General features: G+C 40.7%; 1 protein-coding gene across 1 annotated transcript in view; it reads right to left on the reverse strand.

The window, feature by feature from the left end:
• rdgB (retinal degeneration B) overlaps positions 1-14809 on the reverse strand; it is a 321056-nt gene extending 306247 nt beyond the window's left edge. Inside the window, exon 1 of the mRNA XM_071593315.1 lies at positions 14724-14809. The gene's annotated coding sequence lies outside the window, so the exon portion shown is untranslated. The remainder of the gene's footprint in view (positions 1-14723) is intronic.
• Between the last annotated feature and the right edge of the window lie 7 nt (positions 14810-14816).

The raw sequence follows: 14816 nt of genomic DNA on the forward strand, positions 1-14816 counted from the left end.
AAGTTCGATAAAATTTATCAAGAAATTACTGGTAGGTTGACAGCCGTTTGCGGTGATCATGCTCTGAAGAAAACATCCATTTTCAAGTGGATTAAGGGTTTTAAAGATGGCCGATAAGACGCCACGGATGATGCAAGCCCGGGACGATCTTCAACGATCTGTGTTGACGACAACATTGATCGTGTGCGGTCCCTTGTCCTCATCGATTGTCGAAAAAGTGTCCGAATGATACCAGATGAACTAAAATTCAGGAAAATGAACAGTGCACACTAATTTAACCGAACACGATGGATGGATCCTTCACCATGACAATGCACCTGCATATTTAGCATTGATTGTTCGCCAGTTTCTGGCAACAAATTCATTCACCAGCCTTGATCATCCTCCTTATTCGCCATATCTCGCCCCCAGATACTTTTTCCGGTTCCCAAAATGCATAAAATGTGATGAGGGGACATTATTGGGACGATGTGGGCACAATAAAGCAAGAAACGACGATTGACAACTAAAAATCCTAACTGCCGAGGAGGACTTCCAAGGGTGCTTCAAACAGTGGAATAGAGAATATGGAATAAGTATAGCATAGCAACGAATTGAGAGTACTTACTTTGAAGGGGACAAAATCGATGAAGACTAAATTCTGCAAAATAAAGTTTTAATTGGCCTCAGTTCGCGTATTTATTGGGTAGGGTTGAAAGTCAATCCCTTCTCATTCCCAGTTTGCTCCGTAAACATCTTCCCGCTCAGGCCCCTCGCCTTCATTGGTTATTCCATCCGCCAAATTGACATTCGGAATTCCACGCTGCCACCACATCCCCACCGATTGCGACCTCCTTTCCTCTCCTCAAATGCTGTCGCAAGTTTCTCATCAGCGGAACAGTTCGTCTCCTAGTACTTTTCTAGTTGAAGTAATTTTTTTTCTATATTCCAAAGCTTTCGCGTTTTTTTTCTGGCCGAGAGTATGAGCACATAATTAAAACACGCAGAGCGAGCACATTCTATGAGTTTCGCATTTTCGAGTCCCACATTCTTTCCCAGAATTTTTCGACGTATTTCCTGCGGTGGGACGAAGAGTGTTTTTCATTCCGATTTGAAATTGAAAACAAAAAAATTAAAAAAAAACAAAGTGCATTTTTCATTCGCCATGGATGTAACAGGCGAGTGTAATTCTCCATGGAGGGAGAAGGAGAAAGAGAGAGAGAGAGGGGTGTTCTCTGATGGCGAACGAAGAATTTGGGCGGGGATGTCAACGTTAACTTCGGCGTGCACTTTTGAATTCCACGGGAAAACGAGAGACGAAAGTAAATCCTCCGAGGGCTGCTGACTGAGCCGGTCACAATCGGTTCTGCGAGGCTTTTGCGCCCGCTGTCCCATCGCAGGTGGATGCATCGAGATCAATACAACTGAACGAACGGATTTCCTTCCGTCAGCGACTGCCCACACATGACGACTTTTTTTTCTTATTTTGGCCCTTATTAAGAAACCTCCCCCAATACACTGATGCACATATACTTGTAGACCACAAAATAAATTCGGAATCACTCCTGGTGACATGTGGAAGTAACATTCCCTCTCAACACACACGCGCAGGTTTGAGGTCGTTACTTTTATTCGATAAAATAGACGAGAATCGAACCACCAAGAAGATGCACGAGAGAAGAAGGATAAATGGTTGGAAATGGGGGGAAGGGATGGACCGAGAAATCCGTGGGTGAATGCGGTCCAAGAGACTCTCACGACGACCATCGGAAAGCCTCCTCGGGAGCAGAAGGGAGCACGTATCGAACAGTGTGTGGGTGTGACAAAGGCCATTCAAAGACGTGTGGAGGGAATTAATAAAATGGAACAAGATTCCTGAAGTAACTTAAAATGAGGTTTCCCACGATGAAATCTAATCCCGAGATGGACTTGCGTGAAGGGTACGTATGAAAATTTTATTTTAATTCAAGTAAAAACCAACGTTCTCAATGAGCGACTAGAAACTCAGAGCCCGCATTGCATGCATGCAGAAGCCGTCTACACTTAGGACACCATAGTGAATGTACTTGTATGAGGGTAGGCTGAAAACTAATGCACACAAGCTTGCAAACCACAAAATAAATTACCTTCTGAATCACTCCTGGTGGCATGTGGAAGTAACGTCCCCTCTCAACACGCACGCGCAGGTTTGAGGTCGTTCCATTCATCCAGTGCATTTCGAGAAGCGGAAGTATGGAGACGTGTTATACTGCTAAGATGAATGTAACGACCTCAAACCTGCGCGTACGTGTTGAGAGGGAATGTTACTTCCACATACCACCAGGAGTGCTTCTGAGGGTCATTTTGTTTGTGGTCTCGAACATTCCAGACAAAACGAGCGGCGGAAACAGGACCTCTTTCGATCTCCCAGGCGTACCCCTCTCCCTCTCCTCCCTCCTCTTGATTCCCTTTGCAAGGGGACGATGGAATGCCCCATGCATCCGCTGGCGATCGCAACCGATGCACAGGTGGACGGGGAAAACATCGCCCGAAACCGTGCTGCCTGCCTCGCTTGTTTTCCCTCCAGGAAACTTCCCCCCCCCCCCCCCCGAGGGTTTCTTTTTTTAGCCAACCGCAGCCAAATTCCAGACTTTTTTTTGTTTTCGTAAAACTGTGACCGCACCACAGAATGAAAGCATCAAGTGGTATTCAATTGACGACTCAAATCACGACTAGTTCCAGTGACCTCACAGGCGCGGACTTCTACTCCTGACCAAATTTTTACGCAGAAAATACTTGTACGGATCAATTACTGGGGGAATGTAATATGGACATCAACAAGAGGAAAACGGAAATCCTTGTGTGTGGAAGAGAGAATCTGAATGAGTTAATGAATTCACAATGGGAGGGGTGAAACTAGAGCAAGTGGAATCCTTCATCTACTTGGGAAGCAGTGTATAACATGGGATGGAAGAAGCTCGACCGACATCAAGCGAAGAGTAGCCCAAGCAAAGAAGGCGTTCATTGAGAAGAGGCAATCACTATGTCCAAAGAACCGAAGACTGGAAACAAGGAAGCAATTCGTCAAGACTTTCGTGTGGAGCATGTCGCACTATGGATCGGAGACATGGAACATAGGAAAAGTGGACCAAAGAAGAATAGAAGCATTTGAAACATGGTGCTGGAGGAGAATGTTGAAAATTAAATGGGCAGACAAAGGTAGGAACGATGAAGTATGCACATAGAAGAGCAGAAGAGGAAAGGACCATGTGGAGAGCTCCACAACAAAGAAGAACTAGATGGATTGGACATACCTTGGGGCACAATGGAATAGTTAGAAACATAATGAAAGGAAAAATTGAAGGAAAGATCCCGCGAGGAAGGCCAAGAGACAAGTACATAGGGCAAATTAAGAAGGGTGTAAAACAGGGAACCTATCAGAGGGTGAGGGAATTAACGCTAAATAGGGAAGAATGGAGGACTGCAGTGAACCAATCTAAGGATTGAAATACTGATGATGAATGACAACAATTGTGGCCAAGATGCTGAATTTCTCTCAAAATATTTAGAAGAATGTTTTCAGCCATATGAGTAGACACCACTCGGAACCAAGGCCCGCCCGCACCTCACCTCGAAGGAGCAGCTACGCTTTGGCGCTTGCCGTGTTTCTGCGGCAAACATAAAAAGGATATCACGCCGTCATTAAAAATGCAAACAAATCACAAGTTCTCCCCTCATTCTCCTTGTCTCTTTAGGGTCCTTTATTATCATTATCCGTCAGTGTAAACGGTTTCGTGCATAAATAAAAGTTAATTTTTACACTACGGTGAGGTATTCGCGAAAACGACGCTGATTGTTATTCACTAAAAACTTACTTAAACAACATTAAAAAATGAAGTGAAGAATGGGGGCTTGAATTAAATACGAAAAAATGCACCGTCATGCTTTCCTTAAACAATAGAAAACACAAACAAACATACTTAAACACTCGGAGGTGTTCGGATGAGCGTAGTGGATGAAGTGAAATAATTGGGGGAGGTCACAATTGCATCGGATCTCTCCTGGGGAGAACATATGCGCACGATTTGCGGAAGGGGCGCTATAAAAAAGCTGGCATTCGTCAAACGTATAGTCGAAAGGCGTAGCGACGAAAAAGTGAAGGAAACGTGCTATTTATCTTAAATAAGACCTCACATTGAGTATACGTTTGGAATACTTTCCAAAAAGAATTAATTGCAGAATTGAAAAGTTTTGCAGAGAAAAGCCTCCAGGTTCGTGAAAACCCCGTACCAAAGGACACAAAGCGTCATATAAATTAAATACAGAATCTGGAGTGAAAACATTTAGACATGCGAAGACACAGGGCTAGATTAAACTCATTAAATAGATATAGAGCGTGTGGTTTCGCATTCGACATTGGAGATACAATTAGGCCCCCTAATTACATTGGCAGGGTCGACAATTGTCACAAAATTAGAGAGAGAGTTAGACTGTCAAACAGATATATTCAAGTATTGTGGTATTGTTCCTATTTACGGCGGGTGACCTAACACCCCTCGCCACACGCCCTTGCGGCGGCTTGCGGGGTATTATGTAATGTACATAAAGTCTATTGTATTTTTTAATTGCCCGTCTGGAATGCGTAGAATACTAACCCGTGATTAGTGTCCGGATTTCATGTGTACCTGCCCTCTTTGTAAAGGCATAGGAATATCTGCTAACCATGTAATACTCGCAATATATGTATGTAGGCATGTTGCATGATTGGTGTTCGGTCGCCCCCTTTCCTCGCGGATTTCGGGTGGATCGCGGGGTGCCACATGCATGAGGGAATATATGTAGAATAGCTGGTGACCTATCATCCCCTGCCACACGTCCTTACGACGGATTGCGGGATATTAAGTACGAGATGTCTCGTAGATGTATTCAAATATCTTACGGCGTAATTACTTCCACAGCATATTGATATGAGATTCTATTCCCTGATGACCGGAGTGTCTACGGATGACCAAATTTGCTTCCGGAGTCTATTTTGCCCATTCTATAAGCTGTTACTCCTCACCTACGCTCCCGCCGAGTGGTGGAAAACTGCCAGGTCCTCCTCGCACGTCATTTCCGGCCGGGAGTAGCGGGGTCAAATTATTACCCGTTTGGCGGAAATGCAAGGGAGCAATTTACGAAATTCGTGTGGTGCACGCCCAACATCATACTCGGATGGTTACTCAGCATCACGTGGATAACATCACTCCATTAAGGTAGAGTGCATTTTAACTAACGGCGGCCTTGGATATTCACATGTTGCTCTATTGACTCTGCCGGAGATCAGGATGGATGCGGTGGCCAACGCATTGGCTTCCGACCACCGGGGACACGGATTCGAATCCTGGAGACGGTAGGTTTTTTCAGTGGTATCCCGATCCCGACTTGGGTGCTATGTGAATAGCATCTCAAGCGGAGCATGCCGCCTGTCAAAATGGGACTTTCAACTACACATGAACCCCTTGGCGCCTTTCTTTAAGACGTTTTCGTTCCTTTCGTAGGCTCATGCCGACGCCGGGTTTCCCTGCACCCTTCTACATCTACATAAGACCCCGCAACCCACCACCGGGGCGTGTGGCGGGGGGTGTTAGTTCACCACCCGTACAAGAGAATTAAACCACACGCAAAATCTACACTCACGGAGGCGTATACGAGTTTGCGATAAATATCCTCTGTGGCAGTGATCGGACGTCCGCTGCGTTTTTCATCAACAATTATGGCTTTTCCAGGCTCGCAACCACGAAATTTTACTACCCATCAATTTACAGTAGACCTATTTACAGCATCGTTACCATGAACAGCCTTTAAACAACGTTGAATCTCAGTAGGAGTCACTTTTTCAGCGGTTGAAAATTCGATAACAGCACGCTGTTTAACCCGCGTTGACACAGCACTAGAACACGTCTCCATAGTTCTGCTTCTTAAAAACACTGGATGAATGTAACGACCTCAAACCTGCGCATGCGTCTTGAGTAGGGATGTTACTTCCACATGCAATCAGGACGGCTTCGGAAGATCATTTTGTTGATGTTCTGCAAGCACGTGTACATTAGTGTTCAGCCTACCCTCGTATATTCAAGAGGAAACATTTTCAACTGACACGCACGCAAATACACATACTCTCCACTAACATTGACATGCACCCACCAACATAGTAAAAGTCTATCGAATAACGTGCAAATTAGAATTGAAAAGTAAGAAGGGGAAATTCCACCATCACATTGACATGCAAATCATGGTCTCCGTCCCCAAAGACACAGGTAGGGAATGTGACACCCTTCCTCCATTACCAGACTATCCTACCCTTGCCTAATTTCCCAACTATCCCGGATGGCGCAAATCACCTCAGATATCGGTCGCTTCCGCTAATAAACTACTAAGACCACTTGGCTCTTTCGTGTTTCTGGTTTTCATGAACGAGACTCAGTGAGAGTCCATGTGAGATTGCTGCCAATACAATATCGGGAAAATATGATGTAAATAAAAAACGAAAAGTCTATAAGTCTGCGGTAAGGAGTGATTAAGAATAACGGGATAAATAGGTGAAATGCCTATTCATCGTTTTCTTCACTACCCCGGATAGGTGGTGGTGAGATGTAGGTCGCCGCTAAAGCGGTGTACTCCTGAAGGTTCGATCCTTTTTTATACATTGGTTACCTTGTAAAAAGCACTTCTCCGCAACATCAACACACCACACAGGGCTCTCTTTACACTACTGTCTATTTATACTCCACCATGTACCGCGAAAAAATACGTAGATATTCGTGACGTATTTATGGGGAATTCTTTTCTCTTAAATGCTTGTCAATGTATGGGGGCTGTTTACAGAAATAAGCTTGTATCGTTGTATAATTTTTAGGGAAAAAACCACGAACTAAAAACATAACTAATCCCGTCTGAAACTGATTGAAATATTTGCTCGAAGGAATTCTACGAAATAATTCGTGCCAAAACAACCTTTTTTCAACAGGCATCAGAAAACGCACTTCCGTAGAAAAATTATTCCCGGCCGAATGAATTTTCAATTTCTTTCGAAAATGTAAGAGACACACATTAACGTTTAAGTTGATCCTCTACATTTCTTGGGACTTCATTAATTACGACTGATGTAAACAATCTTAGTGGTATCTAGAGGAACCTGTAACTTTCTCCCTTGACTGGTGATTAACTAAAGCATATCGAAAACCTTCAAATAATATTGTAAGGATGATGGAAATGAAAATAAATAATTAGGAAAACCAGAACCAGAGCCCCCGATTAACCAAACTCATCAACAAGCTAATAATCTACTGATAACTATACGAATCCTACAGCCTACGCGGACAGATCTGAGATAATTTAAAGCCCAACTTAAAAGGTAATAGGCGAGGTCATGGGGTAAACAAGACAGAAAAGGACGTCCATTCATGTCATGGCTAAATTTCTTCGCCTATTTTGACCTCACCAATCGAACTTAATATTCCACGATTGGAATATCTTAATACCACCTCTACTTTAGAAATACCTTCATGCTCTCGCCTCCTGACGAAAATCAAGGTACTAGATGACTAGGCGTGTTGTGGGGGGGTTTGGAAAATTCCGTTCCTGAAACTCGCCATATTGTTTATTTAGGAACCTACATTTGCTGACGCTGTTGCCATGGGAGCAATTACAAGTGAAAACGAAAGGCTTCATTGATGGAGAAACAGCTTCTATTCCATAAATGAAACAAAGATGCTGAATTTATCGGAAGCTTATACATGCAATATGTTATCCAGATATCTCTGTTATTTCCTGGTAATAATTACTTATATATATATATATATATATATATATATATATATATATATATATATATATATATATATATATATATATATATATATATATATATATAAAATATCTTCGAAATGGAACGCTCATCGGCGACACACAAATATATAAAAACACAGATGTAGATTTTTAGAATATAGAGACACAAAGAAAGGACACTCACAATTTGTTATTTTACGTTTCGACAGCACATCTGTCGTCTTCAGATTGATTCTGAAGACGACAGCCGGGCTGTCGAAACGTAAAATAACAAATTGTGAGTGTCCTTTCTTTGTGTCTCTATATTCTAAAAATCTACATCTGTGTTTATATATATATATATATATATATATACATATATATATATATATATATATATATATATATATACATATATATATATATATATATATATATATATATATATATATATATATATATATATATATAGTACACACACACATATATATACATACATATATATGTATATACACACATATATACATACATACACATACCTATGCATATATATATATATATATATATATATATAGCTATATATACCCGTAGTCACAGACTGGACAAGACCATTGATAGGGGAAGAAGGACACGGCTTCTTCGTCGCTAAGGTCCGACGTGAACATATTCAACCAACAAGGAAAACGAGAGACTATTTCGGGGGAAGGGCAAGTAAAATTTTATCGCACGTACAAAGCTGTACGTACTAAGGAAGTCATTCACCCGGAGTCGGCAAAAACCGCGCCATTTCCTTCTTTGAAAAAAACACAATGATATAGTGAAAATTATATGTGACAATTTCAAAGAGGTCATTTCCTATGAGCATGAAAAACAACCACTTCCCGTCTGCAAAACCAAAGACGACACGAAAAGACAACATGAATTTTCCATGCTTTAAAGTTTACACGCCGTGATGAAATTTTCGCAGTACATGAATCAACATTTCGACCACAATCCAGAGGGCATGTAAATTAACCATTGGTTAATAATAACTTGTACTTCTAAATCCTATGTAAATAGAAGTAGATAGCTTGAAATTACCAATTTAAAGTAAAGGTTGGCGTTGAATGAGCTCAGAAGAACGAAATGCGGCGAGGGAAATTGTTTTGACGCATTAATATCAAAGAGAAGTTCATTGGGAATTGTTTTAAAAAAGGAAGTAGTTCTAAACCGGGTCGACTGGTCATAATAAGGGTGTCATAACAGACCATTAGCGGTCACACAGAGATAAACGTAGAAAGCAATAAAGATAATATACATTACAAGGAGATACCGAGGCGTTTGCAGAGCGTGGCGGTTCATTTTGACCAAAAATCAGAAGGCGTCTTGAGACACTTGCATAATCAAAACTATATTTTTTAAATCTGGCATAATAAAGATTGCGTAATTGTTAGGTTAATGGCCCAAATTGAACGCGACCAATTGCATTGATTTTATGTTTTTTTATTTGTTAATAGGTCGCTTACTGAGACCACGAAAGATTTTGACTTGCCACGAGCGGGGTTTCGTGGAAGACTGTGGGGTTGGGAAAGACATTTCGCGAACGGTAAGCAAGCATTCGTATTGCCTGTCTGATCAACCATTCGGAATCCGACATTTCGGAAAGGAAAAAAAATGAAAGATAATGGAAGAATGCATGGAGAATCCATAATCGTCGACTCAATAATCAGGAATTGAATCGTAGTCCCAAGTCGATTCGACTTTCCACTCGGTTCATTGTTGGAGCATTAAGACTAACTCATTGAGACTTTTTGTGAAATATTGTGAAATAAGACTTGATTAAGACATGCTCCAGGGAAGGGAATAATTAAGTTCAGGTCTTTAAATCGCCGTTCTTCGATAGCACTTAGGTTTTGACGTCATCGGCTCCATAAATTTCAATTCTTTGACATGAGTTCAGACTGTTCGTAAAAAATGGGAATTGACGAAATGACAGAGCAACGAATCAACATCACGTTTTTTGGAGAAAAGCGGTAAAGGCTATCAAGAAATTACTGGTAGGTTTACAGCTGTTTACGGTGATCATGCTCTTAAGAAAACATCAGGTTTCAAGTGGATTAAGCGTTTTAAAGATGGCCGACTAGACACTACCGATGGTGATGCAAGGACGGGACGACCTTCAACCACCTGTGTTGACGACAACATTGATCGTGTGCGGTCCCTTGTCCTTACCGATCGTCGAAAAACTGTCCGAATGATAGCTGATTAACTGAATTTAGGAAAATCAGCAACAGTGCACACTATTTTAACAGAACACGATGGATGGATCCTTCACCATGACAATGCACCTGAAAATTCAGCATTGATATGTTACCCAGTTTCCGGCAACAAAAAATTCAATCACCGTCCTTGTTAATCCTCCTAATTCACCAGATCTCGCCCCCTGAGCCCCAAAATGCAAAAATGTGATAAGGGGACATATCACTGGTCACAAGATGTGGAAGACGCAATAAAGCAAGAAACGACGAGAGAACACTAGAAAGCCTATCCGCCGAGGAGGTCTTCCAAGGGTGCCTTAAACAGTGGAATAGAGAAAATGGAATAAGTGCATAGCAACGAATGGAGGATACTTTGTCGAAGGGGAAAAAATCGATGTAGACTAAATTTTGCAAAATAAATTTTTTGTGGCGTCAGTTCGCGTATTTATTGGAGAGGGTAGTAATATCCGGGATTCATCGAGGCCGCGACGTCAAAATTCCGTCTTTCTCGACACTTGGCAATTTCGAGTCCATCCAGATCAGCTCAGATCCTCTTTCTGATCACACCCCCTATCCCCAGAAATGGTTAATTGCGAAAATTAGATGGCAAAAAAATTTGAATTTAAGACCAAAATATTCCTCATGGTGAATGCTCAGAAGTAATTAAACGACTCCAGACTAAAGCTAAAGAGTGACTTTAAAAAGACTATAAACTCTACATGAGACTTGAAATACAATGATATAGATGGCAATATTTAGAGAATCATGAAAGGTCTTTCAACATATTTTCCCTGAACTGATTAGGTCCATAAAGACCGTATGGAAAAACATTCTATACAGCGAGCATAACATTCCGAATGTCACTTCTACTTTTTGGCTACGTTACGTGAAAATTTATAGATACAGCATAACTTGTACGTAGGTGATGGTTTTTATCGTCAATTTTTAAGATGCGTCCCTGCATCATAGTTATTGTTTAGAAAAATGAGTTCAACAGACGTGAAGGTGACATAATTAGCACCCGAGGTGACATCCAGAACTTGTAAAACAAAAATCGTGACTTGTTTTTTTTTTAATTTCGACCTAGGAATCGAGTACTTATAAATATGAGTAAACGCACACTATTTAACTATATTAAATTTAGTCATGTCGACCAGCACGTAATATCCATTTGTGACCTAGTACCCAATTATGAGGGTAAAAAGAAACTTAACATTTCCGCAATAAAGATTTAATATTTCACGACCAAGGGTTCGATGCTGCGCATCATCATCAAGTATGATGACCGACGATCGAGCAACGTTACGCGATTAATAAGTCTTGCGCTAAACTTAAAAATCCCTCGAGGAGACTTACAAAATGATTCTTGAGGGTTACTGGGACTGCTCTGTCCTAATCACAGGTTTTGAAGTGGTTTAAGGCCTTAAAGAAAGGCCGGGAAGAGTTTAACGACGAACAACGCTCTGGGCGGCCGCCAACGAACAAAACCGATAACAATGTTGCTCGTGTTCGACAATTGTTGGACTCTGACCGAGTATTGATTGAGTATCAAAATGGCTGCCAATGAACTGAACTTGTTGTCTACTGTTGTGTTTCGCATTATTATTAAAGATTAAGCGATGAGGAAAGTGTGCGCCAAACACGTGCCCAAGGTGGTCGCCACAACGGGCTACGAATCCGCGAGTTCCTGGCCCAACACCAGGTTCCAACGCTACCCAACCTCCCCAGCAGTACTGATGTCGCCCCAGCAGACTTCATTATGTTCCCTCGGATTGAGGCAACCCTGAAAGGGACCCCTTTTACGTCCATAGAAGAGATCCAATCAACCGTGACGCAGACCTGTATGTGGGCAATCTGGCTGGGAAAGGTATTTTGTCGTGACTGCCGCATCAAAACCCCAATGAGGGGAGCTTAAACTATGATAGTACTCGAGGTGGTCCAGGGATAGCCAGGACGTTGTAAGTGTCTCATTCCCAAAGGGACGTGAACATGCAGCATTTCGAATAGAAGTAATCGCAAACCACTTGATGTGAAACAAAATTTGATGCTTAAGTTCAATTTATTTAAAAAAAAAGGCACGCCAAAATAGGATTAACAAATCAAATTCTTAAATTACCCCAAGATATTAGAACTGACATTCAGAAATAACTAATTTGATACGCTCAATGTTTCCTCGCCCACTTACTTCATTCTTACGCTAATCAATTCCTTCCGCGTCCTACCTAAGGAGAAGTTTAGGTCTAATTTCAAGAGACTCGGAGGTTAATTCACAAGTTCGTAATTTTTTCAATACATTGCAATATAATATCTTTAATTGAGGTGGGGTTTGAACCTGAGGTCTTAGGATAAGGAGGCACACACGCTGAACCCCTTCAATAATAAACTGACCGCCTTACCCCACTGTATACACACATATGTATACATGTACTTAGCACTCCCATTTATCGCATGTCTGCTGGGTAAACAGCCAAGTTCACCCGGGTAACTGTTCCAAGTGTTTTTATGTAACAGACTTGGCACTTATTAGCTAAAGCAAAACACCCGTAACCATTTTTACGAGCCGTCTAAGTGGATCGTTTATTAGGCTACTGCGATCAGTGAAATTTCGGCTTTCACCAGGTACTTAAACATAGAAATCTTTTCGAAACAAGCCCTCTAAAAGGATACCTTTGCTTCCAATGGCGTGTTTGGGATGTGGGTTGCGTGAAATTAAGGATATCGATGATGCGCGTTGCAATGAATAAGTTTCGCCCAAAAATTTAAAATCAAGTTTCATTTTAAGAAAAAATTTGAACACGCACTCTAAAAAGGCTCACGAAACGTAATTCCTTAGATATAATATGAATACTGGAAGAAAAGATATGAAGAATGCGAGAGGAAATTGGTTCCATATTCTAGCTTTAGCGAAAGATGCTCTGCCAAAAGTACCAAACAGATCAATACGGTATTCCTACGGGATGCCACCAACGCTTGGCTAAATTATTCTTCCTCTTGAGGATTGCTTTAATTATTAATCTCCGTTATATTTTGCAGAATTTACTGCTTAATGCAGTTCATGAATAAAACTCTATTGATACTTGAGGTTTAAACTCGCATTGCGGACGCCTGATGCTGTACTGACATTCTCATTACAATAAAATAATTAAATTACTTAAAAAATCCAATTATAATACCCTTCTCGCAGCAAACATAAATCATCTTAATACATTATTCAACTAACTGAAGTCATGTAAGTAAAATATGTTCGCATGCCTAACCATTCGTTTAAAAAACATGATAATTAATTGTCTCCAGTAGAGTCAAACTTGCCGTTAACACTTAAAAATATTAACCGCCATTTTCTGGCCACTTTATGTTGAGTTTGACTTAAACAACGGCTATTTTCAAATGACCATCATGTGCACTACATGATACTGATTAATTATCAACAAATTTATACTAATCAAGCTTGAACTTAGTAATAATACTTGATCGATCCCTTACAAATTCGACCTCCTTGACCAGAATGAAAGGGGTCTTTATCAAATACAAGGAACTCGTTGCAGTAGCTAAAAGTTTGAGATGCTGTAGAGATTTGCCAAGATTTTATCATTCAGAAATTAACGCCACACTGATATTAATTGCGAGGTGAATTCAATTGAATAGTTTCTTTCAACTACCATCACATTATTTAGATTGAACACCAGAAGATTCCTCCATTCCTCAAACAACTAGCTTTTCATAGTGTGGGTATCATTTCTCTCCATCAACAACAACAAGGCGTTCAGAATTATCAACCCTGTGACTAATCGTTACCTCCAAATCATTTCCAGGATTTGACTATTCACGCTCGCTCTCTCTCTCGAGCTATTCGGTAAAAGGAGTTCTTAAAAGCGTTTTCATCTTTAATATTTAGTTTGGTGATAGCCAGGTAACCACATAGGCTGATTCTTTTGGAATTCCTGATTATCCGAAAAAACCGACGAACCACCCCATATAATGATCGGAACCTATGCAAAAGGGTTTGCACAGGTAAGCTGTAATCGATTTCTCCCAGGATATAATCACACAAAATACTTCGCGACAGCACCATTCAGCTACATAAAAAATTAACGCCGATTGAATCACAGAGGTGTAAAAGGAACGCCGAGCATAACGAGACCATGAACCTGAATCATGAGAATTTTTAACCAACGCATCTAACGATGGCAATACAGTAGATATAGAGCCATGACCTATCTCGATTTATATTCTCCGCCTTGAGCAAAGCTTAGCTAGAACAATTTGAGGTAATTCGTGAATTTTCTACCAATCGAATGCAAAAACCATTAGCGCCAATCGACAAAATAGCATAATAGTGGGTCAATAAATGCTCACGGTAACAATCATTACGGAACAAACGAAAATTAATATAAATACGAGGGCTTTCAATGCAACACAATAATTTGAAACGTCATTCGAATAGGATAAAAAATAACCATGAAATCGTGGTACCTTTTCACTTCTGCGCATTGTCAGGTTATCTAATGCTTATCAACTACGTACACCTCCGAAGCACTTTGCCATTCCTTCTCACTAAATTAAACACTCCAAATAGTAATTTTCAAGCAGATGCGTTAACAATTTCATTTAAGATTCCACAATTTAACCACGATCAACTTCCCTACAGGTAAACATATTTACAAAATTTCGAAGGAAAATAAAATTACCGCAAAATGTTGAAAATTGTACCGTACTTACCGAGTTCAGAGAAAAATGAATCGACACTGAACCAGCCGCAAGTACTTTAGACTATAGTAGTAGACAATTCACATCACACAAGGTACCCTAGGT

The sequence above is a fragment of the Hetaerina americana genome, unplaced genomic scaffold (assembly GCF_022747635.1).
Source record: "Hetaerina americana unplaced genomic scaffold, ioHetAmer1.1.p SCAF_55, whole genome shotgun sequence".
Classification (NCBI taxonomy): Eukaryota; Metazoa; Arthropoda; class Insecta; order Odonata; family Calopterygidae; genus Hetaerina; species Hetaerina americana.